At 37.3% G+C, this 26,063-nt stretch overlaps 2 long non-coding RNA genes across 3 annotated transcripts in view; one reads left to right on the top strand and one right to left on the bottom strand.

The window, feature by feature from the left end:
• LOC138687932 (uncharacterized) overlaps nucleotides 1-26,063 on the bottom strand; it is a 161,166-nt gene that overhangs the window by 15,600 nt on the left and 119,503 nt on the right. The window lies entirely within an intron of this gene.
• LOC138687661 (uncharacterized) overlaps nucleotides 5,008-26,063 on the top strand; it is a 30,110-nt gene continuing 9,054 nt past the window's right edge. The window contains exons 1-6 of one of the 2 annotated variants that reach the window (XR_011326774.1): nucleotides 5,008-5,084; nucleotides 5,161-5,308; nucleotides 6,625-6,677; nucleotides 10,208-10,289; nucleotides 10,710-10,773; nucleotides 10,884-10,968. This is a non-coding gene — a long non-coding RNA (uncharacterized lncRNA). Of the gene's footprint in view, nucleotides 5,085-5,160; nucleotides 5,309-6,624; nucleotides 6,678-10,207; nucleotides 10,290-10,709; nucleotides 10,774-10,883; nucleotides 10,969-26,063 lie in introns of those variants that run through there. The other variant, XR_011326773.1, reaches the window with a different exon arrangement.

Here is a 26,063-nt window from a genome sequence, read left to right as displayed (position 1 = left end):
ACACTACCTTGATTCATCCGTTTAAGCAGGTCCACCTTGTTGAATGAAAAGCATAAAACCCCTCAAAAACAGTATGCAAATGTGCCATATAATAATATACCATCTTGCATACACTCGGAAGAGGAAATTTAATAAATGTGTATCGAAGTATACTGTGATCAACAAATATAAATCAACTGCTCTTGTCGACAATACACAGTTCAATAAAAGTCAATACATATTTTGACACTGAATTCAACAGGAGCAGAACTAAATGCCACACACCTGTTCAATGGAGATGGGCTGCTAAACCAAAGGTTTAATTCCAGCATTCTTCTAAATTTGGTGGGCAAATGAAATATTAGTACCTATCTCTGCATGTTTACAGACATATGATCTCATGCTTACATTGTAATTCTTTCTAGAAACATAATTAGTTAAGTTGCAGTTCAAAAAAGATTCTATGACTGCCGCCTTCACTGAGAAAACTCGAGTTGAATTTAAATAAAACAGTGACTCAGAACCATGGGGAGCCAAATTTGTAAATATTAATAGAGAAGTCTTTCTCGGGAGCTGGCTTGCTGGTGAGAACAAAGATCACAATTTTTTATTTAAAAAAAACATTAAAAGGAAAGTTTTGGCATAGATGTCACATTAGGACAAACATAGATCTTCCTTAATGACAGCTAGTTTTCTGGTTTTGTGAGATTTCATGCAATTAACTGGTACCACGGACAGAGTGAATAAACCCCATTATTTCCATAGGCATCAATGTCAATCCTAAATGACAGATTGTGTTGCTTCTTCAGCACATAACAATATAATCTAATACAGATTAAAAGCACGATATAAATTTTGATGTCCCTAGATCATGCCAGTGAAATGTCTAAAACCATGGCTTTAAGGCCTAAACATAAATATATTCAAAACTTTCTGTAACATTTCCCCTAGGGAGTTCTATTCATATGCTCAGTGTTTTGTAAGACATGAAAATGAATTTATTACATTTAAAACCCCCACAGTCCTTCCAAACCTAGCATATTTGGTTTTTATTTAAGTCTGTTGATTGGCTATGGTTATCCAGATGGTTTTGTATTTAACTATAAAGATTAGAAAAGAAAATCTCTAGATACGCATAGCTTTTCTTCCTTATTTTTTCCCCTTGTTGTACCCTCCCCCTTTTTTCTGCTACTGAAAGCTATTTTTCCAAATACGAAGTTCTTAAGCACAAAATGGACATAACCCGACACATCCTCCTGCCGTGTTTTCAGATTTTGAACTACTGTAGTACAAAGCAGCCTTTTGACAAGTGGGTCTCTCACCTCTGCTCTCTCATATACATTTTCTATTAGCTAGCTAATGTATAATTTAAAAAAACTCTCAATAGAACTGATCACCCAGCTGTCACTGTCTTTGTCCATTATTTCAGGAATGGATTAATGGAATTTAATATTTTAAAACATGAGATAAACTTCCTGACAACCCTTTGATTTTGAAAGCATCTTATCTGTTATCAGCATACAACTTCTGTTCTCCAAGACAAATTCTAGCAAATAAATGTCTGCCAGTGATGGCAAAACAGCAGTCTCACAGAACATTTTACCTGATAACAGATGTCCAGTTGGACTCTGAGTAATGCTATTTGATTTCTACGACTCAGCATTCAGATTTAAAAGCTTCTGACTTTTCTTTGGTTTTGCAAATGAAGGTCTCTTCTTATGGAAGAAGAGCCCCTTTGTATTTCAAACAACCTTCTACTTCTATCCCCTATTCCAGTGCTATTACAGGAAAGAAAAGGACACTCAAGTGTCATTTGGCCTCAATTAAAAATTAATTTCAAGCCATATACAGTTTCTCATCTACTATCATTATACTCTTCTCATGTTAATTACTTTCCAAGGAAATAATAATAATGAATCTAGTAAAACTTCTTTCCACTTCAACTTAGCTTTCTGTCAAGAAAGTTCATGTTACAGCCCCTATCCTCAATCAATGTAATAAATTACAGCATGCACAGAAGTTCATTGCTTTGCATAAAATTGGCACTTTTCAATTGGAAACATGATTTAAAACCCACAGATTTCAAAACAAGTATATGTTACCGGCTCATGCATTTTTATTAGAGAGAAATGTCTGGTTTGGAGAAAAAGATATTTACCTAAATAGATTTTAAAAATCATATTTTTTTTAAATTAACTAAATACTCGCAAAAAATACTTTCTGTGGAATAACTAGAGCACAGATACATAACTGCTATTCATGCTGACGAGCACTTACTCCAATAGTTACAATGAAATACTTTGCTTTATGGTAAAGTCTTCAATAATTTTATTAGGCAGTTTGAGTAAATGTTACTTAGTTGGAATAATGACTGAAAAGCTTGTGAATTAATGCAATTTCACAAACCGAAACGATACACCAGAGGTGTCTGAAAAATTCTTGGGAAAACCGTTACATATTTGTTAAACTTGTGCCTGGTTTTACCAGTTTAATGTTTCAAGTAAACCATACCTGTTCACCACACCTATGGATGTTGTTGATCCAAGAAGTAAACAGCTCTATGTCAGGTTGGCTTCAACCCTCAAAATTACATCAAAATTTTCTTCCTGAAACAGGCCAGCCACTGTAACCAAACCATGTGGTTATCTTAACATTATAATTTTATTAAGGAGAAAAGAAGGTTGCTATTGTTAGATACAATGCTAAAATTAAATCTCCTTCTTCTAGCAGTAGTTTTAAATAAGCAAGGAAAGATCATATAAATAAAAAAATAAGTCTCGGCACTGGATAACAAATAGGTGAGAGAAACAGAAGGCCACCTTTTCAAGGACTGATTAGCATAGCTGCACTGTTAATGAACATGAAGGTTTTGTATGCATGCCAAATAAAGGCTATTATCATAGGCACTTGAAGTACTCAGAACTCATTGGAATATCAACTTGAAGGTAATGTGTGCAGCCAACAGGTAAGTTTTGCTTATGAAAACATACTGTTCTTTGACTCATATCCTCAACAGATATACTTTGGGTGTAAGCTTCTGGATGACTTTGAGCTTAGTGTCTGTTAGGAGATTGGTCACAAGCCACATAAAACCTGACAGCTTCCAGCTGCAGCCAAAAAAAATCATACAGCAGAAGGCAGCTCAGGTGGCAGATGAAGGCTATTCAGCTCTTCATCAGATTCATTATTCCTAGTGAAATTGCTTTGTTAACGGTATGATACATTCCAGTGACATTTCCTACTTAACTTGAAATGTATCTGTGAGAAGAAAGGACCTATTCTGTTCTTCAGATGCCACAAGTCAGAAAGCAGACAAACTAAAGCTGTCTTGCAACATGGACCTTGTAAGACCTCCACTTTGATGGATTAGCCTAAATTTAAAAACAGAAGCAATGAATGTCATCATCCCCAATGAAGACACCATTATGTGTGTCACCCATATTTATCTAAGGGAAAAATATTGCTGATTCTAGGTGGTGGTCAGGAAGATCAAGAGAGTTCTTTGTTCCTGAAAGTATCAAGTCTAGGCAAGGAATATTCAGTGACTGGACAAAGAACAGCAAGGAACCTTATGAAATAAAAAAAAAAATACAAATGCAAAGTCTCGCAGCTGGGAAGGGAAAACCCCTTGCAACTAAAAACACAGGCTGGAGGCTGCCTGGCTGTGGAGCAGCTCTGCTGAAAAGAACGTGGGGGTCCTGGCAGATGGGAAGCTGGGCATGAGTCTGCAGTGTGCCCTGGCAGCAAAGGTGGCCAAGAATATCCTGGGCCATATGAACCATAGCAGAGCCAGCAGACTGCAGGAAGTGATTATCCCCTTGGGCTTGGCTCACATTAGACCACATCTGGACAAGGTGTCCAGTTTCAGGCACCTCAATACAGGAAAGGCTTGATCAACTGAAGCAAGGTCAGCAGAGGGCCATCAAGTCATGGAGCACTTGCCCTCTGAGGAAACATAGAGGGAAGTAAGTTCATTCTGCCTGGAGAAGAGGTGGCTTCAGGGGCACCTAAGAGCAGCCCCTCCAATACAAGGTCACGAAGAAGGGGGAGCCAGGCTCTGCACAGTGGCACATGGTGGGAGGGTGAGAGACAACAGCAGTAAGCTGGAAGAAGAGAGGTTCAGCCTGGCTCCAGGGAAAACATTTACCCCCTGGAGGACAGCCCAGCAGTGGATCAGGTTGCCCAGAGAGGTGGTGCAGTCTCCCTTCTGGGAGGTTTCCAAGACAGGACTGGATATTGCCCTGAGCAACCTGGTCTGACCTCACAGCTGACCCTGCTTTGAGCAGGAGGTTGGACTGGAGCCCTCTTGAGGTCCTTTCCAACCTGAGGTACCCTGTGATCCTATATATACACTTAGACTTGCCAGCATGCAGTTCCAGAATACACACTATACACAGAAGGCACGACAACCAACTGGAGCCAGCAGAAGTCAGATTCAAACATAACTAGAAAGCAAGTAAGAAAGGGACCCTATGTCAAAACTACTTACCTCACTATTCAGTTCAGTCAAAAGTATTCAGCTGCCCATTGCAGTCTGTCTCTAATGCTGTTCCCTACACATGTGTATTGCAGGGTTTCATTTACTTGTTTTAACAAAAGCCTAAATCTAATAATGGTTTTGGAACTGATCGCTCAACACAGTTCGCAAAAAAAGTTCCAGCATGCATGCATCACTCAGAAGCACCTTGATACACAGGTGTTTCACAATCTCTCTTCTTATATTTGACAGAGATTATTAGTAAAACTTCCAAAGTCTTACAGTCTCAGTCTCTAAGATAGCTACAACCACTATCCCAGTTGCATATCAAGATCAATGCTGAGGACACACCTAAGCTCTCAATCATAAGCCATGCTGGTAGTTCCATGGAAATTACCAGGATATTCACAGAGCTTACATTACAGCACATGTCACTATCTTCAGAGCATGAATGGAAAGTGTGTCTGACCTTTGCCACAGGAAAGCATTTGGTCATAGCTCTCCCCCTCCTTTCACATGACTTTAAAAGGAGTGGCCATAACCTACTAAGCTCAAGTAAGAAGCATATTAAAAATATGGCAAATGGCTCCTAGATAAGGAGGATGCAAATTCCAACTTCAATTTGCAGGTGAGTTGCTCAGCTATGCAATTCTTTCTAAAGCTTTATTTCTACAGCAAGTCAACTGATGGCTGTATTTGTCTAGTGCTAAGCCAGCACTAGAGGCGGAATGGGGCTTCCCTGCATCCTCTGTTCAGTTCAGCCCTTTTGGTGCACCTGAAGCCCTCGCAGCATCTGCACTGCTCAGTTGTCTCACGGTCCTGTTTGAGTCACAGCACTGCACACCACCAGCAGTAAGAACACTGCAGTTATTTTTTATTGTAGTTATTTGTTGTAGTTCCAATACCATAGCTAGGATGTAGTTCCAATGACTGCACTTTCCACAAAATATGGAAGTTTTTAACAGCATCTTTTACTAACAGCTCCATGACTAAGTTATACAACAACAAAAAAAAGCAACCCTTAATTATTGTTAATGAAAACAAGACGCTGCTTCTGTTCTCTGATTTAAACACTCCCAGAGCGTGCATGTGTTATCACATCAATGTTAATGACAAGGTACTGCATCTCTGTAGATGACAGCTAATTGCTTTTGACAGAATAAACTCTATGCTGATTATTCGGTATCTTGGCAACTTAAAAAAATACCACCTTATTTGATATCACACTCATCAAAGCATGCAGGTTATAATACATGATCTCTAAAAGAAAAGATGCTTTTTGTCTTTAAGAAATGTTAAGAGAAACCTATTTGTCAGTATAGTTCAATAGACTATTTTGCTTAAGTCTGATAATCCCTGTTATATATCAAAACCTGTTTTAGTGGTGCAAGAAAAAAACCCACAACACACCCTGAATAACAGTCTGCTTCTATAATTTGCCTCAAACTGCATTACTTTGACAAGAAATTTGTAACCGACTAGTAAAATGCAAATTTTCAGAAGCTTGATCTCCTGAGCATATACAGCATATTATGTAAATAATTAAATATGTAAATATTATATAAACAAAGGTCTACATTTGAGGGACAGGAACAATGAGCTTACATAACAAGTATGCTTTGATAAACCTATATAATACATTTTTTTATATGGTCTGTTGTTTTAAAAATCTATTAAAAAGATACCAATATATTGCTAAATGAAAGTTCTACTTTATTTAGTATCCTAATTAGAATAATGATATACAATTTTTTAGTATATTTAGTTTATGTCATGTACAAAACCTGTCTATAAATAGACCCACATTTATGTGTTTGTTAATTTATTGCACTGATTTGTAGTTTCCAGTGAACTTACACCAGTCTACATGTTGCTCATGAATTTAGCTGCTATTAAAAGCACTGGAAAATTGTGACACTAAAATGAGAATCTAGTATTATTTCTTCTAGTTACTATTAAGTATATATTAAATATATAAATTTAAAAACTCATTATTTGGATATGTCTAGTTAACTGTTGCAATTCTGCAGAGTAGTATGAGCTACTGAGGCACTGGTTATGTCAGGAAAATGAAGTTAAAATAAATTATCCATGTGGGATGTTTGTTCTGAAAATCTGGAAGATTTTCTTTTGTTCTTTTGGCTAAATTTTTCTTTATTCCTTCCCAGCTGATGGAGAGAAAGACTGATCTCTGGTGGTAAAGCTTCTTGCCTGCTTACAGGTTAGGTCTTAACACCTATTGTTTTCTACTGACACACAGTGCATTTCAACATGTGCAGTCCTGTCTTGCTTTGAACCTGATCATGTCTTTTTGAATCCAGCTGCTAAATGACACACCTCTGGCCAGACAGTTGCAACAGTAACTCAATGTTGTGATAACGAATTAAAACTGCTTTGTGTGTGTAAATATACATCTATTCTCATAGAGAGCTGATGGTGATTAACAGGAAACAAGGATATATCATATACAGTAATTCTGTTCCACAAAAACATCATCTCTTTCAGTGCACAGGTAAAATTATAACTTCAAACGCTCCTCCTTCTCCCAATCAGTTCACTGATGGTCAAACTCAAGATACACAGCTCAAGCACCACTAAGTTTAGCCCTAAACAAATAAAACCTGCTGTTGGTGAGCATTCACAGAACTTGAAAACCAATAATTTCCCACAAAAATTCCGTTTCACCACATTTGCAGGTTCTGAAATAAATGCAATATTCCCACAGAATGTAGTTCACACCTTGCCCAGGCCTACTTTTGGGTCCCTGCAATGATGCACTCGGACAGAGGAAAGGACTGTTCAAAAGAGAATTCAGTAGGAGAGTGTCACAGTGCTGTGTTCTCCCCTGACAATCACAATCTCCATTATTCTGTCAAGCATTGTGTCTTGCAGGCATACACAACTACTGCATCATCTCTGCACTTGATGTGAAAGCAGCTCCTTGTAAGAAGACTATAATGATGTTTTACAAGCAAACTCCAGAATGCATTAAGTGGCAAAGAAATCTACTCATTTAATTCCCATACCCCTTATCCATTTCACAAGACTAACATTCATTCAGGACTCCCCCCTGTACACGATCTCTGCAAGCTCAAGGTGAGAAAATCACAATTCTTCCAGAATCTAAGAATTTGGCGGCAACTAAGAGCTGTTACACTGTGCTTTGTTAATTTTTTTGTGTTTTTCTTAGCAGAAAGGAGATTGCCCTTTTCCTGTTATTTTCTAACTATAAATAAATGATTCATGAGATTTATGGTAATACTTTTTATAAAAAAAATACAAATTGCATAGTATTGGTAATTACAGAAGGCTTTACCTTACACAAGTTTTAGTATTTTGCTGGTCACCCATGGTATAAATGGTCCACGAAAGGATATTTCTGTGCATGTAACTTGAAAAGGCTTTTTTTCTTCAACATGAAGTGTCCTTCATTTACTAGTATTATGTCCTATGCCTCCCTTCATTTTGCTTTCCTCCTCCCTTAAAAAAGAATAGATAAGAGACATTTGCTGTGCACATGAAGATGGACTCCTGCTTAAATTTGGTGTTTGTTTCATGACTCTTTGAGATAATTGAGCTCTTTATTTTGCAAGTCTTGTGCCCCTTTCCTTGAGAAACTTTGCTCAAATTTAAAACAGGCAAAGAAACAGGGAATCAGTTTCAGATGGATTCCAGTAGGGCAAGTAAGACTATTTTATCATTTTGGAGAAAAATCATAATCGTGCTCATAGTTAAGAGTCATCCATAAGACCTCCATGAAGGGACACAAGAAGGAAAATTTACCCATATCCAAATACTGATGCCCTTAATTCCAGCTTCTCTTACAGCTTCTGCTGGAAGTTATGCTGCACGTACACAGGCTGCAGATTACGAGCGCAATTCATTTCTGGTAACTAACACAGATGCCTAGTTGATAGCAAGTAGACACAGTGTGCTTAGGGTCCCTCTATAGTCAACAATCGCAGACATCTGCAGGGAGAGATTCATCTCTCCTGCTTGAACTATCTGTATGCATTTGAAGATGTACTGAATTATCCAACAGAAATGTCCATTTCTCTTGCTAACTGTAAGGAAATCCTAATCAACTACCTGAACTTGGACTGTAACTTTCACAGGGTTAATGTTAAGATATTATGCCACAGATAAGACCACAGTGAGACAGTAAAAGGGGTTTGGTTTTTGTTGTGTCCCCTCCTCAGTGGCAGAAATAAGCCTAGAAACAAAGAAAACACATGGCACATAAGGAGGAAGAGGACACAGCTGAGAAGAAAGCTTTGCAGATTGGTTTGGACCGTGCTATTTTCAAAAATACCGTAACACACAATTTCAAATATATTAAACCTGTGGCATAGAAGAAAATACACGGCTGGAAAGGTAACAGGGCAATACTTGTAAAAAAAGCAAAAAAAAAAGGGTGTGTCAAAGCCAGGAAATGTATTGTGCAGAGCCGGAAGGAAAAACCGCCTTTAGGCCAGTTTGTTTAGAGCAGAGAGAATAAAAACAAACCCAGAAGAGATCAAAGAGAAAAAAATTAAGTCTTGGTGAGACAAAACACACTCAAAGATCTAGAAGAGAAAAGGTATAACAGAGTCAGGCAGCTATTTGGTAAGATCTTACACTTTATATGGATCAAAGGACGGACTTCAGAAGAGAGTGCTTCTGAGCAAGATGGCAGATTACAGAGCAGATCAGAATAAGTGATAGCGAATGGAGAATAGAGTTACACAAGACAGAAAGTGAAAAGGAAGAGCTCAAAATGAGGGCTCAAACAAGCAGAGGCAATTCTTCTGGTTGCAGCAGGAGCATAGTGCAATGAGCTGGAAAGCTCTTGCCAGTGCCAATCTTGCTAGATGTTGTCAATTTAATCTTAAGAAAACGAGACAATTGTGAGCTCTTTGGGCAAGCATTCTTAATAAGCAAGACAGTTCCCGCACTCAAAGAACTGTTTTGCTATACTTATAAAAATGTGAACTAGGATAACAATGTCTTCAATATAAACATTCGGGTTCTTCAGATTCAAAGGCAGCCTTGCGTTCCTGAAAGCATGCCTCATTTTTCTCAGCTGTATTTGTTGATCTAATACAAGATACTATCTCCCCACACGAACTTTAAATTACAAGGATAACTTGCAAATTTTAAGCGCTAAAAAATGCAAATCAAAACCACAAAACCATACTCTGCACTGCATTTTCAGTTTGAATGATCAAAGTCATCAAAGGGCTAGCAGATAAATTCCAATTTTTTAAGTTACCTCCTACTACAACTAAGTATTTGTTGGTAAGAGCTGGACCATGCTAGTACAATGGTAACTTGCAAAGTAATGCTCCACATGTAATTCCTGATTACCTCTTACCATGTTTTCATTTCTAAATTATGGTTGAAATCTTGATTTTTTTTTTTTTTTTTAATAGTTCTGATTTGTGGCCTAAATCTTACATTCTTTCTACTAGCTTATGTTCCAAAACAATACTACACCAAACCAACCCTCTTCAGAGTTGGTCCAGGTCTTACTTTTTACAGTTATTACTTATTACGCAATTATTTATTTAGCCATCAACTACCACTGTTATCTTCCCATTAGCCCTTTTTGACAATGCTTAAACAAGCACTGAAGTCTCCATCATCAGGATTCAGTTTTAATGAAGATGCCTGTCCAGTAATATTCTTTTTACGTAATGTGGTATAGCAATTTATAAGGTTACAGCCCTGAACAGAATGATTACATATTATGTACTTCTTTCTTCTGTCCAGACTTTTGCAGCCTTCTACATTAGCAGAAAAGGAATGGATTAAAAAAACCCAAAAACTAACAAAGACGACATCAGACTGCAAGGTATACATACATTTTTGCATTAGATACCATTGATTTCTCTCTAGTGTACCTGCATTCTTTAACAACGTGAGTTGGTAACTTGTGGCCTTATATGTGGTCAGTGCTACATTTTAAAGATCCTGTAGGTACACACAGTAGGAGACAACCCTGCCCCAAGCACTTTACAACCTAAACCTGAAATGAAGGTTAAGAAATAAGTAAATTCTCCAATGACATGGACCACATCAATGCCAAAACAAAGCATAAACAAGGCCTTTTAATATTCTACTGCCATTACTGTAACATCTATTCATACGGTTTCACTAAAGAAGTGCAGATTTGACTTCCCCTGAAGTCACTGGCAAGTCCACCACCCTGCAATATATTTCATGCCTAATTGTCTTTATCATTTTGTCTTGTGTTATCTCTGTGTGATTACAGACATTTCCCTGTTGAGTCATCATTAAATGAGAAGATCAAAATACCCCTGTTGTGACAAACTAAGGTAATCTCTCTACTGTAAATGTGATTTTTTTTCTTTTTCTTCCAAATCATATCTTTCTTGATCTTTTATTATTTCTTGGTGATTCCATGTTAAAAGTATCTTAATTACAGTTTAATGGAAGAGGCAGCTCTACCCATAACTCATATGGCCAAGGCCATAAGGAAAGGGTCCCCTTGTCCATCACAACCTCTTTACAGCTACGTTTCCAAATGGCCAGCATGACTATACAACAAAATTAATTGTTCTCGTTACACACCTCATCTACATGATTTGCAAGGACCAGTGAGGTAAGTGCCTTAAAACTTTGTAATAGAAAAAAATAAATTAAATTGTTACGAGCAGAAATCTTGTCCCATCCCTTTGGCAAACCTATCAATGTCTCTCTTGTATATTTTCCTTTGTTCAACTCAAGCATCAAGACCTAGATGCACTATAGCAGAAAATGTACTTGCACAATTCCTGGAAAATATATTTGATCTGAATTGTCATCTGGCAGGAGTGCTGCTGTCTTTGTCAGCTGTTCAAGAACTCTCTGTTGTCACTGAGAGACTCCTTGATCCTCTTGTATCCAAGTCCAGCATTCTGAAAAAGCTTTCTTAATTTCCATCGCCAACAGCTATTATCAGTAAGGGCAGTTACTTCTGATTTATCTGTCCTTTTTTTCTCAGCAGTTTTATCTAATTTCATCTGTTATCCCAGGAGCTTACATAGGTCTGAGGGATCTGAAGAGAAAAAAATAACCCTACCTATTTTTCATTACTTCAGAAGAACTGAGAACTTCCAGATTCTTTTTCAGGTAACTAAACAAATCTTACCTTTCTACAGCCTAGACAACATTGAAGTAAAATTGTATATAGCATTGTATACAGCTATCTTTTTAAAAATAATTAGAAAGGCACTGACAGTAAGAGAATAATGTTGTTTCTTTAGAACAATAACAACATCAGTCTATCATAAAAGTCTCATGTCACCTGCATTAAGAGTTGTAAGAAGAGTACTAAATGAAATACATGGTATTCAGTCTGGAAGCATGAGAAGGCATGCTATCATTCAGACAACTTTACAGGAAGAACAGCCACTACATCAAATAGAGCAATTGCTTATGTGTGGGAAAAGTTTTATGTGACTAGTTAACAATACTGCAGCTAAAATTATGTATGTCTTTGCAATATTAGACCAAAAAGGAGTAATATGAAAGTGCAATCCAGAATATGGAATACCAGAGCAAAAGTACAACATGAAACTAACAGCCATAGCTTGCAGCAAGTTAAAAATAGAAGCATCTGTCAAAAGCCATATAAAGTAAGATTCAGATGGCAACAGAGGAAATAAATCAACACAATGCTAAAAAGGGAATTAAGCAAAGAAGCCACTGAAAGATCTCTGCAAGAGACCATTTAGAAAGCAGGAGTCAGATGAAAAGTTGTTGGAAGTAGAAATCACTGTAATAGAAGCAGAAACACCCAACTTCTTTCTCCTTTGAATTGCAATTTATAGAGCTCTCTGTAACTGGCCTTATTTTAACTTAGTGGTAATTGAAAAGCTGATGATTAACCTAAAGAGAGCACAAAAATCTTTGTCTCAAAAAAAGTTCTCATCTCTATTCCTTGTAGCATGTTTAGTCCTCAGCAGCACAGAGTATGTGCAAAAGGTCAGATCAAGATGGTAGCAGCACAGGGAAAAACTGGAAAAACAGCTGTCCAAAGAAATACTTGGTTTTGGGATGCTCTTAAAGAGGAGAAGGTTGAAAACTTAATGAAGAGATGCAATGATAAACAGGTTACACAGAACAAACACAGTAGAAATGTTCATTGTTAGGCTGCAGAAGAGGAGTACTGTACATCAAATGTTCTGCAAGCAGGAGAAAGACAGAAACAAAGGCTATAAGGGACAAATTGAGGCTAGTATTTTGGCTAAAAATTTGGAGTGGTGATTACAAATGCAATCCTTTTGAAAAGTCAGTTCGGAAGAGAGGAAGAGTGAGTGCTACTAAGGTTATTTAATGGAACTGGTTAGGGTCGGTGATATCAGAGAATGTTCTCTGAGAAAACCACCATTAATTCACAGTCCAAAAGGTCCCCTTTCTGTTATATCCCCATATTTGCATTTTTGTAGCAGCACCATACTGCGTGCTTATGTTCAATTTAGAACTCCCAAGATCCTGCTTCTCTAATACTGTTTCTTAGTCAGCATTCCCACATTTTATGTTTTTCATTGTTGGTTTTTACACTGAGTGAGAACCTCTTTGTATTCATCTTGATTACATTTTACTCTGCTAACATCTGCGCCTCTGTTAACTGCTCTACTTCCTACAGCCTTTTATGTCCAACTTTGCAAATGTTAGCAAGCCCTCCCAGATTAATTTTTGTCAGCAAATATGATTGGTGCAATCTTCATTCTTTTCTTCATTTGCTTTATTTTCTCATGACAATCTTCCTGCCAATTTTTCTAACTAATGCACACATTGCTTCAGTACCTCATGAAAGTCATGTAACTCGTTAAATCTGCATCTATTAGATTTCCTATTTTCACTGAATTTGTAACAGGAAAACATTCAGATAACTAGGGGTGCACAAGAGCAGACTTATAGAGTGAGTTATATCACAATCAGGGTGCACAAGAGCAGACTTCATCGAGCGAGTTCTATCACAGTGTACACTCAAACACTGAGGGATGTAAATGATACATAGCACTTCTTCAAATATATTTTAATTTTCAGTTTATCAGTAATTTCTGAGGTGTCTCTTTTTTTTCCCTAACCTTGAGAAATGGGAGAGTTTTATTTGCCACTTATGATCTGTACACAGTTGTGACTGCAGTTCTGCATGTATGCAACAAGCATCAAATTGGTCTGTTGGATGTGTGCCCTCTTCCATTCTTCTTTACCTCCTGATGTTCTTAATGAGTCCCCAAAAGATAACTGCCAACAATTCTGAAACCTCTTTTGCCAGTTCTTTATGAATTTTGCTATCTGGTACTGCTGCCTTTACATATTGAAATTACAAAAGGCAGTGAAGCAATGAAGTCATACCTGCCAAATGCAAGTCATTGACTATCCAGGCTCACTCTCCCATTTCTGTACAATTCAGAATGCAGTCAAAGGGAAGAAGAGAGATTAGTGAGCAAAAGGGCCTTCTGTTAGAGATAGGAGAAAATGTAGCAGATTTTGCATTTAATGAAACTTCAGAACTTTTACTTCTGGAGCTTTAGCCAATGTTTTGGAAAAGGTATGTACCTGAGGGAAGAAGTCTCTTTTTCAAACTCTCTCCAAACATTGTCTTCATGCAGGCAGTTTTTTAAAAAACGTTTTAAAAAGCAAGAGGTACTACAAAGATATCCACACCAGTCTGTAGGCTTCTTGAGGAAAGAAAAGTCACATCTTCATGTAGGAAAGTGGATTATCAGAACTCAGGAAAGAAAGGAACAACTTCTTAATCTTACTATGCTACCCTTTGGTATGCTAAAAAATTGCTACATACAAGAGAAACAAAAGTTACAGTAAAAGGAAGCTATTGATTTTAAGGATTGAATTTTAGCTTCAGAAATTTTTATTGTCTTCTATCTCCTTAACAAACTGTATTTTCCTCTTTTAACAAAGTGAGGTATAAAAAGTGTGTATTTGACAGCTAGCTGTTAGTTTCAGGACAAGAATCTAAAAAACTGCAGCCTGGGCTATATAAAGCAGTTGGACTGAAAATATCTCAATTCACTGTAGTAAGTAGTACGGTATACAATATCCTCTTAGAGCCATATGCTGCTCTCTGGTGAATTAATATCCATGGATCAAAAGTTAAGAGGCTGTTCTTCACTCCTACTGCAAATTGCCTGAGAGAATTTATTCCTGGTATTTAAGCATGTTAAGCAGCTTCCGCAACCAATCGCACCAAAAATATGGACTAAAATATGAAGATTCATTAAAGTCTTCACTTTTACTTCCTTGCTGAGTATACACTTAAACAACACAATTCGCACTATTTCATGACAATGAATCATAACTAGTGGTTTGTCTAGAGTTTTGTTTTTTTCTTTTTTTCCTCACAAATCAATTCTTCCTAAACTGCGCAGCAATTTTTAAATGTTAGGAAAACTTTAAAAGTACAAATGTAGACCTCCCACTTCCAGAAGCTTTTGTTTTCTTTTCATTTGTCTAGTAGTTAGCTTTCCAAAGACATGAATCAGACTAGGACACAGCATTCTACTTTAAATGCAATTTTAAAATCTCAGTGCCTTTTGTACCAAAGAAGCTTTGTACCTCTTCACAAACTAGTTTAACATTACAGATGTGGAGCCCAAGTGTTGATGTTCACAAATGGTTCAAAAATTTAACGTTTACCACACATTTTGAATGTTGAGTTTGGGGACAAACTCAACAAATCAGCACTTGTAGAATGAAATTCCCCAAACTGTTGCTCTTCAAATTAGATTATATGTAAAGTTGGGCAATTTTACAGCATTTCTAGCACTTTAAGAATTTATAATCTTGTCATACTAACTTGTTCTCATAACATCTCATCCATCTTGATCAGAAAAAAACCCAGTCTTTTCACTTTTGGAATGCCATATAACAATGTTCGGTTCTAATCCAACTATAAATACATTTTAGCGAAGCTGTTTCTCAAGACCTCTTCGTGGTTAATGCCCTCGGAGAGAGGATGCTGGGCTAGCCAGACCTGTTCCACCCTTTTGGTTGAATCTTAACACTCCACTGGTAACTGATCAACAGTCTCCCAGTTGGTACAAGCAATGTGAGATCTTGGCAGCCATCGATTTATCTTGAAAAAAAATGGAAGCTGTGTTAGCTAAGCTGTAGAGAAACAGTAGGTTTCCACAGGAGCATCCTGATAGTAGGAGAGAATCTAATTTATGTGTCATTCTTAGGGCAATGATCTGCAAAATATAATCCCAAAGGGACTGATAAGCTTCTGAAGTTGCTAGGCCAAAGGAAAAAGGGTAAATGAGTCTGTACTAAATTGAAAATAGTAAATTAGTAAACATTAGTCTGAAAAGAAACAAGCAAAGAGTAACCTAGCAAACCAGAAAAGAAGAGGACAAAAAACCTTTGACAAACTATGACGCATCAGTTCATATTAGGAAAGGCTACTAGTCATCATAATCTCTTCTACATAAATTCATGGATTTTCTCTTGCAAAAGGTTCCCAAACACCCACTAACATCAGGAAAATCTGTTGCATTGCTCTCCCTATTGCAGAACATGAAATATTCTTGTGTAACGACCAAATCTAACAAACCTTATTCGCATCCTTTTTCCCATTGTCTCTGGTAAGAACTGGGTACAACTGCAAGGACTACTTTTAGGAGGAAAAATTGTGGGATAATGCTTACAGGTTGAAGAAATAATATATTACATTTCAGGAACAGGAGGCAGTCACATAACTACCTGCTTGATTATAATGTATATGCTTACATTAAGAGCATATATGAGGTTGTGCATTCAGCCTTGACTTTCAGATTCCCCTACTTAAGTTACTGCTATGTACAAAAGTGTCATTCCTCATGAAATACAGGTCCAGAAAACAAGTTAAGATAGACTTATGTAGGAAGGCTTGGGGCCCGTAAAAAAACTGGTGGGTTTTTTCAATGTACAAAAATGAGTTCAGTTAGAGTGCAATACTGGGTTAACTCTTGCTTTACTCAGATGATGTTCTTTTTCTTGCTAGTCTCAGCTGTTGTTAAGCCCTTTAAAATTCACAGTGACCCTAAACTCTCCTTGCCTTTCATTTTCTGATTAAGAAGTTATCTTATGCCCCTAGGTAGTAAATATTAAATGCTGCAAAATATCATTTTAGTAGAAGAGCTTAGTATTTAACTTGAATACATTAGCATTACTTAAGCATTCATGACACCCACAATCAAATGCATTCAGCACTGCTCACACTTGTAGCTGTGTGAAGGCACTGAACCAGTGGGTTTTGGAGATTTCTCATCTTATCCTTGACCAGGAGACTACTGAAAAATTATACTGATGTAACTGATCAGAAAGTAAAACTCTGCAGTATTCATGGGGATAAGAAGGACAGTTTAAAATCAAAACTAATGAAGGCCATACCAAAGACAGACTTGGGGAGAACGGTGACTCTCATGCCACAGACAGTACTCATTTGCTACATAAACAAGTCAGAGCATCAAGTAGGCTCCCTGGACTTCAGAGTGCTCTTCCACATTTGTACAAGCTTGAGTATGGGCTCCTAACATAAACATTATGAACAAGTCACTGATGCAATTTTCAGAGCCAGAGCTCATGAATATGTATTAATTATCAAATTCAGTGTCTTCTACTGCAGAATAATTCCCTTTGACGTATTTTTGATTACAACAGAGATTTAAAGAGATTCAGCCATTTTCTTCTGGGAGATTTTTCTGAAATGTTCTAAACCTATCACTATTGGACAGACTTTCCTGCTACTCAGCCAGAATTTCCTCTTTCTCAGCTGCATCTCATTAATAGACACAGTTATGGACACAATTTTTCAGCATATGTGTAACATTTCCTGCAGGTAATAACTGAGTTTTTAATTAACCTAAGTTGTCATCAGAAAAAGCAACCTTGAGGTTACCAATTAGTAATATTTTTTTCACACATTTGAGTGCTATAATGATGTATACAGAACCCTTCATATAAAATTGTGAGATTAACTTAATTAGATTGAGCTTCTTTGGCATTTAACAAAGGCTGCCTCTGGACAAACTGATTCCCCCTATTATTTTATACTTCACATTCTAGTAAAAATTAATAGTTTCAGAGAGTAAATCACTTTATAAATGGAACTAGTGCAAGGTGGAAAACCAAAGTATGACTCTATTAATAATTATCCAATTATTTTGAAAAAGAAAGAAAAGTCAAATAGTGCAAGTTTGTGAAGCTTCATGAAGATGCAGAAGAATACATACAGTCTTTGAGGGCCACCAAATGCTACACAAAGGCCTTATCCATCATACTTTGTAATCCTTAGCATCCTCGTCCTATCATCCTGTTTATAGAATTCCTTAACACGTGGAAAAAAATCTCTCGCTGTTGAAGTAGCACTGACCACCTCTTCTGAGATGGTAAACGTCTCAGGACAGACAGCTGTGCCTGTGGGCCTAGAAAGCAGTTTGTTCATAATGAGGTCACTGCGAACAAAATAATACTAGTGCCTGTGATATAAACAGCCACTACCAAGCACAATGAGTGGTGCAGTGGATAGATGTTGGATTAACTAGCATGTAAGCCCACACAGATAACAAGGAGCCACTTTTTAGTGCCCAAGGCACTCGTTGCACATTTGTACAAGCTCTCACTACATCAGAGAAATGGCTTCAGGCAACTCAAGCATAGCAAAATTTAACATCTTTTCTGGAGTCCTACAGGTGTGTCTGAACATTGATCTATCGAGTGCCAATCTAGTTCATCCTTTCTCTTCCATGAATTGTATAAAATAAAAATTTTATTTGTCACAAGTACCTCCTCACAGAAGCCAGTAAAATAGAAACTCAAAAAGTTAGCAACATGCTACAGTTGCTAGGATCTTCAGATCCCTATTAACACAAGTGGTACTTATGTGTGAACCGTCACATCTGAAATTCCTGTAATTTAATTTACAAATCTAAATACAAATGTTCCCATGCACTTAATGCTTCCAGTTCTAGCCACTGCTTTTTGGCAATTTTGCTATTAAAGCCTCCTGCTACAGTTAAGAACACCAAAAAGCAGTGGCTCAGTCAGAGTGGAAAGGAAAATCTTTACCCTCTCATATTGTTATTTGAATGCTCGTAATTTTCCTTTTTTTTCCTTTTCAGACAAGAATGCAAAATGAAGATTAACTAGGACCAACCGGATCATTTGATTAGCTATTAACAAACATATCAGAAATGTATCCTTGAAAGCATACACTTTCATAATTGGGCTAGGGCACTAACTGAATTAAAAAGTATTTAAAGTACAATGAAATTTCAAAGCAAGCAAGGTATGTAGCTTTTACAGAGCATCTGACTTAACTTTCATTTAATTTGTGCCATGATTTTCCCATGGATAGGTTATACATTTTAAAACAAAGGTAAAACCGATCTATCTTGCTTTGACTATAGCTTTTATCCATTCACTAATAAATTGAATTTCACACTGGTTTACAGTAGTGATCAGTATCAACTGAAACTAGCCTTCAGATTTTTCTCAAACTGTTATAACAACTTGAAATGCCAGTACCCTACAAAGAAATGCTTACTCCAACAGTTAATGGAGGACTGAAATCAATATTTAGGTTAATTTTTTCTTTATAAATCAGTGAAAGCCTGCAACATCAATTACTTAGGAATTGTACCAGGTCACACCAAGACTGACTTCTGTCCTACACAGGTGTGTGAGGCTAAAACAGAAGAGAAGCAGAAAAGAGCTTGTGCTCCCATACTGCAGATGATAAATAAGCAGTACCAGTAGGCAATCTGAAATAAAGTTAATGCCAACAGTCTGCTATACTAGAATTATCCTAACACTCTGTTCAGACAGATTTGCATCAAAATTCTCTCTACCCTTAGCTCCCACAGAATTAAGCTGGACATTCCATATCCCATGCATCTCCTTCCTCCAGAGCCAAGCTCGCCTCCTGCTTTCCACTGCAATATTTCTCCTTTCCTGAGACCTTCTTGTCTCATTCACTGCAATTCTTTCTCTGCATTCTTTCTGACTAAGTCTGTAAAATTCTATTATTGCTCAATTTCAGTCCTGAAAAATAATCCCAGGAAAACCCAGAATAGTAAGACCAAAAGGAACTAAGAAATGTACAGTGAGCAGCCAAGAGGTTCACACACAGGTTAGTGTGTTCCAAACAGAGAGTTAAATGAAAGGCCATCATGGATTCTCTGTGTGATACTGGCTATTCTTCTAGGCAACCACTTTGGAATGAATTACAATATAGTCCAAAACACTACAAGAGTTTAATGCATTAAAAAAAAAAAAAAAAAAAAAAAAGGCTCTAGGATTTTGACTGCTCTAACAGCAGTTTATCCTAATGGAAGCAAGTATATTCTTTCCAGTCATCCATTACAGATCTCTGTCAGCATCAACTGGTTTGATCTATTAGGGCAGCTTCTACATTCAATAAATGACAATGCAACAGGGATGTTGACAGACGAGCTCTGTTCTAGTTTGTACCTTCGTAACACAGGCTGGAGTGGGAGAGAACTGTCAGGGAAGATTTCAGTGAGGAACTTCCTATGGAACTAGGCAAGGAAGAATGATAATTGTCAGTCTTGGCCAGAAAAGGAAAATTTTTGCTTTCCAGAGACTTCTGCTTTGCTAGGATGTATGACTACATTGAGATAAATTGCTTGAAGCATATGCCTGGGGCAAACAAAGTGGTGTCTGTGGTAGAAGAAAAGAACAAATACAACTGGGGAAGAAAGAAATAACTCTCCAGAAGGGTGCACGTTGTGCATTCCAATACTCACGATCAGTCCCAGTTTTCTAAGTCAGATAATCCAACAGAATGACAGTACTGTTTGTAATACACAGGTAATATTTTAGTAATTATTAACAACTAATATTTAAACTAAAACAACACTTGCCTAATAAAGTTTAATTGAAATGTAACAATATAGAGGAGTGAAAGGCAAGCATGCTTGTGGGATTTTGTTTCATGCTCTGATAATGTCAAATATTACCTGTAATTCAAAAGCAGTAACAGTCAAACTCAGAGTAAATATTTTTTACTCTTCTTTTTAGCAAACTTTAAATAACTAAATGTCTCCATGACAGAAAGTTAATTAAACAGTCCTAATGGGTGCTCTAATTAAAAAAAAAACAACAAACAAGTGAAAAAATTTCTTCCAGCAGTGGGAAATTCTCCCCCATATTTTTAGCCAGGTTTTTTACTCATTTATGACTGCATAAAGCTTTCACTGATTGCTGAATTCTCTGTTAGGTGCCATGGAATCACTTCAGATTTAGGGAAGTGACATTTATCCTTTGACGGTCTTCTCTCTATGGATAATATGTATCTGAACTATCTTTGCCTCCATGTACTAAAGGCTATATACCTACCATATGGTTTTAGCCCTAGACTGCTGAGCTCTTTGACCCATTGTCACTGTGTCCACTGCTCTAGGCTCAGAGATGACTATTCCTCAGCTGGGACCACAGCTGGGCTAAGGAGATCCTCCCTCTTCTTTGGGAAGTAAGCTGTAGCTGACTGCTGCCAGCTACCAGCACCTCCCTTCCCCAGACCAGAGTGCCTGCCTCCAGCAATAACAAACAGCTGGTTAGGGGCATCACTTCTCAGCAACAATGCGCTTGGCGTTCAAAGGGCAGGAGGGACTCGCCTCTGACCTGAGGACCTGAAAGCATCTCAAAATGCAGGTTATGGATTTCTATAGCCATGGGTAAGGATTTAACAGTTTTAGTAAGGGAGAATTTATAACCCAAACCCAGATTAAGATCCAGGCTTAAAATGCTACCAAACAGTACTCATTTCCTCTTTTGCTTGATATCCTTTCCCTTCTCTCTCTGTTTCTATGTAATTCAATGACAGAAAGACACAGCACAGCTGTTTTTTTCCAAATGCTGAATAAAGTAGTGGTTACGTTAAATGAGAAAGTTAAGATGCAAAAGTTACCTCAGTATTCAACTATTTGCAGTTTTGAATATTGATGGGGACTGTCATCTGGCTGAGAGCAAGAGTGGCTATTGTATGTATAATACACTGCATAATTAAGAAAACAATGATAAACTGGTCCCTGACCATGCAGAGCAAAATTTGGTGAGGCCATGAAGTTACTGTGCCTCAATGAGCATCTATTTGCATTATAAGATTGCCTTAGTTGTAATGTATATCAAGGGCCATTCACTGCTGGCATAAAGTGTTCTCAGCCCTTTATGCTCATTCCTGCCAATTCCTAAGCGCTGACCAAGGACTGATCAGGCTAAAACAAATATATATTAAATATGATATAATTACCTATGTATCTTTAACTTCTCTGACACATGTAACCTGCACAGGTCCCACAGATTTTTTCAGCACAATCAGGAGTGGCACTGCAAAGCAGGTGGAGCAGGAACTTCTTAGAGCAGGCAGGAGACCTGAAGCAGTATTATAGAGACAGTACATGATGGAATACAGGAAGAGGCCATTCTCTGTCTTTCAACTTATGCTTTTCTGGGGCTTTCTCTTGGTGAGCTCTTTCCTTCTCTTCCGGTTATTGTCTGTGCAAATTACATCATTCCATCTGCACTATGTTTTAATGTAATCCTTAAACTTGGCTCTTGAGAATAGGGGCAAAAATTGCTAACTGCTAAGAAGAAAAACATAGTAATTCCATAGCCACATAGTTTATTGGCAGAACAGGGATTTGAATTTGGCTCTCCCACAATGCTAATAAATGCCACCACACAACCAGCCTATCTTTGAGATAGGCTTATCCCAATTTTTCCTGTTGGACCTGTTCCACTGTGTAAGCTGAATATTAATTAGAGCAGGAATTTGAGCAACAGTTTGCAGGCAGGTGAGCACCAAACCCACATCTTCTGAGTCCACCTCTCTCCTTGACAGCTGAGAAACCTTTCATCTGTAACAGTTATATTCTTACACAATGCTTAAGGTTTAATGAATCACAATTTCTGATAAAGCCAGTTAAACCAGAATTTCTGACCAGATCTGACACACAACCTACACTTCTCTAGGGAACTGAAATATCCAGTAGCACTTTTTTGTAATGCCTAATGCAATTTCAAAGAGTCTGATTAAATGAGGCAGAAACTAGACACATGACTCTGGTTTAGAGTTTACAGACAACATTTCAGCGAGATCTCACACAATTCTATTTTAACAAACTAATTAATTTCCACTAAATAAATTATTGTAAAAATACAGGGTTCTGACGAGGACCTGTAAGACAGCTTATTTTTAATAGGGAAATGCATATATTATTTAGTAAAGGAACCAACTTACTATAACAGACAACTTAGGGAACTCATCATCATGTAAAGGGGAGTTAAAAATGGCTTAAAACTTGTTCTCCACTGAAGAATTATGATGAGTTTTCAGTAGAAACTGCTACAGGGAAGTGGAGAACGTAGAGATTGAATACCGCTGTTGCTAGGGTCAATGCAAATGGACTTTGTTTTCCCTTTGCACAGATTCTAACCTCCAGTTATCTCTCTGGATGTTTAGAGATCTTTATCAGATCTAAGCCATCTAATTTTATAATATTATAATAATATTTTATTACTGTGTAATATCCCATTGTGATAATTAATTAATATATATTGTATATAAGTTCATGAGATCAAAACATCTCTACATGTTTAGAGTTGTTAATTAGAGCTAAAAAACCATCCTGGACAATGGCTCTAAGTATTCACAGATAGGACTAAATCCTGCTCAATAAAAAGGCAATTGTGATAAAATGCTAAGTCTATGCCTTTCCTGAAAATCAAATAATGAAAACAAAAAGACTGAAAACAAAACACACCCATAAAGCCCTCTGGAGGAGAGAAAAGAAGGCAGAAAAAGCCTCATTCCAGGGATTCAGTCTCTGCTGTTAAGACATTTGGCTATGAATCCCCTGGTATTATTAAATTATTAAGATCTAATACACTTTATAAGAAACCCTTGAGGCTGTCTTTCCCTTGTCATCTCCAGTACAGAGCAAGCATAACTCCTCACAGAAGGGCACGTGCATGCTGAGCTTGCTTTTTTGAGTGAGTGAAGAGTCTGTCCATTTTCCATATACCTTAGCTCTTCTGCACAGAAACACTTAAATGCTCTAACATGTGAGAAAACCACATTTCAGTGCTGGAAGGGTATTGGAATAGGGCTGGGCAATTACTGTAGGAAATTAAGTAATCTTGTGATGGCACTGCTACAAACAAAGCAGGAGTGCCTGGTTTTGTTCCTGTTTGCCACTGAAGGTATACAGAAGGCATACTGATAATTGTCTGGACAATTAATACCTGGCTGACCTCATTTACAGACACTGGAGACATTTTTATGCTACCCTGCCATCAGCTCTGCAACCATAAAGTGAACATGTATTTTGTCTCTTTTGTACAATTTAGTCTGCAATTAGTTATGATATGGTTCAATATCGCACCTGCTCCCCCCCAATTCCCTTTCTCTGTTCATCTTGCTCATTCTTTTCTCTTTTATTTGTTTCTTTGAAGTTCTCTCTGGCACTTTTGTCTGATGGGGAAAAATAATTACCACATCTACAGCAGTTTTTATGAGCAACTCTGCTTATTTAATCTTAACAGGCTTGCGGAGCTCCATAAAGTCTTATCAGCTGTGGTAAGGTTCTTCAAAGGTAAAAGAGCATTTAGAAATTGAAACATCATTTGAATATATGTCCTACATTGTAATTAAAAATTTTCTGAACTTAGAAAAGCAGCTAGGAGTCTGTGATCACAGCTATCTCAGAAAGCCTATGAAACATCACTGCTTGAAGAGTTCTTTGATCTTGCATCTCTGAATGCTTTTTTGGCAAGCTGGATAAAAAAAACTTCTGGGATGAGTCCATGTGTCCAGGAATACACCTAATTCTTCTTCTCAATTTCTTGCACTAGCTCCAGTTCTTGTCTGACCCTAATCCCACCAGCAACCTGACTATAAACAAGTCTAAATCCTCAAAAGACAATCTAGTTCAGTGCGCAGCCCACTTTCTTCAGTTTGTCCAAAACAGTGAAAAAGAAAATGAACCAATCCGAAACTACAACTCCTGTAAATCTGGCAGAACTTCCCCCCAAAACCTCTATGAATGTTAACATTTTCTTCTGGATGGGTTCACCAAAGTATCTTTCTAACACATTCAAATGAAAGACAACACTGTCTGATAAAAGTCGCCAGTACTACAATGGGACATTGAATTTTAACACATTTGTTTCATAAAGCTATCCATCTTACATGGACTAAGAATAAAGATGAGTTATAAACATACCTAATCATGTTATTTGTTTTTGAGAACACAATCTGAATATTTGGATTGCTCCTCCTAGAAATTCCACCCTTTTTTTTTCCCCCCCCTTTGATATTTATGGGTGCAGAAAAAAAAATGATGGAAATTTCCTAAATTTTAGGAAGCTAAATGATAACCACAATTAATTTTCATTAAACGTCTTGGTTTACTCTTCCGTTAAAAAAAAAACAAAAACAAACACCAAAACCACCACCTACACCTCCAGAAACCTCTCCTTGACCTGAGATTTGAACCTGACCTATGGCTTAATCACAAGACAGCCAAGAAACACATTAGGAAGACCAGCACAGGTAACATAGACATTTTGGTAAATGTCTTCTCTCAGAGTGATGATACTGAAAGCATCTTCTTAATGAGCATGGGCCTTTTTTGTGAAGAATGGCTTACCCATGGCAACTTTAGTGATTTTATTCCGTATTCACAAAGCTGTCTTTGTTATGTCTGGTGATTTGGATTTCATTTGGGATTTTCTTCTTGTGGGGGGTTTCTGCGCCCCTCCCCGCCCCCCCGGATATCACCTAGTATTTTCCTCCATATATATTTTATATAAATTCTAACGAGTTCTTCCTGCAAATCATTCCTGAAAAGCATCTTTTCATTCTTACATAATGTCCTGCAAGACAAATGTCATTATTATCTTTTGTCTGATAGTTAGCATTTTGTCATTTAATCTTAAACAAAGCCTCTGGGCTAAGTCAGTTCCTCAGCTTCCATACTTCTGACATTGTTAGATTAGATTGTAAAGAGTAGGTACAAAATAATTCCCTGACATGTTTCTCATACTTGTCTAAGTCAAATGATGCCAGTTGAGAAGTTACACTGCAGCATGGCTTGACATACGTAGCCTGTTTTTCCTTAATAGTATCAAGCTATTTCCTCTGAGCCACAATAAAGCTTCCAGTGAAGATAAAATCCAAAACTCTGTGTTGTATTGCACAGACCTTGCTTCTTTTCTGTTTGCTGATCTAAATAAACCACTGAAATTGGCTTTTTTGGCACAGCCATCCCTCAACAGTGATGGAAGTTGAATTCTGAGGTGGACTGTATTTGGAAAAATGCCGAGAACTTGTTCTCACTGTACATTTCCTCCCTTTTTCTGTTTATGTGTTCATTTGGCTGTAGTATAGTTGTGTGAGCAAACTGCTGTTGCTATCAGTGTAAGCTTACCTTTGTATATTTAGGTCTTCTTACCACCTGATGCTCTATTTCAGCTTTTTTTGGATCCTCTATGGTTTTAGATGTGCTACCTGCTTCTTTTGCTTTTATTTGATGCAGTTTTAGGGCTAGTTTTCTTAATCTCTCCTTTTGCCACAGTATTTTTTGATTTG

The sequence above is a fragment of the Haliaeetus albicilla genome, chromosome 11 (genome assembly GCF_947461875.1).
Source record: "Haliaeetus albicilla chromosome 11, bHalAlb1.1, whole genome shotgun sequence".
Lineage (NCBI taxonomy): Eukaryota > Metazoa > Chordata > Aves > Accipitriformes > Accipitridae > Haliaeetus > Haliaeetus albicilla.
Note: the sequence above shows the minus strand (reverse complement) of the source record. Positions and strands in the feature narration are given on the sequence as shown.